Below are 1,179 nucleotides of genomic sequence, written 5' to 3' on the forward strand. Positions count from 1 at the left end.
ATATATATATATATATATATATATCGTTAAAGTCTATATAAGTTTTTTTCTCCTGTAATAATATGAAATGAATGGGTTATTTCATGAAATAATTTCATGTTTGTGTTCCTTTGTTGCGAGTTTTACGCAAAACTGCACAAGAGCTATCTGCGCTAGCTCTCTCTACTTTAGCAGACTAGAGGGAAGACAGCTAGTCAACATATCGCCCATCGTCAAATCTTGGGCTACTCTTTTACCAATGAATAGTGGGATTGGCCGTCACGTTATTACGCCCGCACGGTTGAAGCGGGACGGGGATTATTTCACGAAATAAAAATTACATTTTACTAAGTATGAGTCGTGTAACAGATGCTGTATTTTGTCATTTCACTCGTTTTTATACAGCGAGAAACGATTTCAGAAAAACTTTTCTGTGGATATTTTTATATGTAAACCAAAAAAAGTTCATATAGCAAACAATATTAGCTGTAATAATTGAAAGATTATAAGTTGAGATTAAAAACCAGTCAGGTCTTTAATTACGCGTTATAATGCGTAATATTTCGGATGAATATTCGCTCTAATCAAAAACTTAGATATATAAAAAAGCGTTGTAAAGGAAAATACAGACTTCTTTCTATTCGAGAGCTTAGATATTTTGGAAATATTTTGTGAGAAACAAATATTATCTCGAGATAATATCATAGGTACAAAAAACAAGTGTAGAAAAATACTGCTTTATCTATTTTCAGAAGCTTAGGTGTCGAAAAAGCTTCTAATACAAATTATACTGTTCTCCAAGGTTAAAACTTTAGATACAGAACAAATATTTCAAAGTAAATACAGTATTTTCTCTTGAAACGGAGCCGAGCGTGGCCTAATGTTCAGCTGCAAGTCGAAAGTTCAATGTTCGAGAGGCGACGTCACTATACATGCACTTTCAGGTATGGTCGCGTAGCGACTGCAATCACGTCATTAGGCTTAAAATACCCTGCACCCATAAGTTACAAAAAATCTATTTAACATATTATTTCTGTATATTATTTCGGTAATAGATGGGAACACGTAAACCAGAACACAAACTGTGATATACATTAAACATCTTTCTCTAGGTGGTAAGTGGGTTCCTTTAACGTATATTTCTGTATATTATTTCGGTAATAGATGGGAACACGTAAACCAGAACACAAACTGTGATAT

The sequence above is a fragment of the Limulus polyphemus genome, unplaced genomic scaffold (genome assembly GCF_000517525.1).
Source record: "Limulus polyphemus unplaced genomic scaffold, Limulus_polyphemus-2.1.2 Scaffold107, whole genome shotgun sequence".
Lineage (NCBI taxonomy): Eukaryota > Metazoa > Arthropoda > Merostomata > Xiphosura > Limulidae > Limulus > Limulus polyphemus.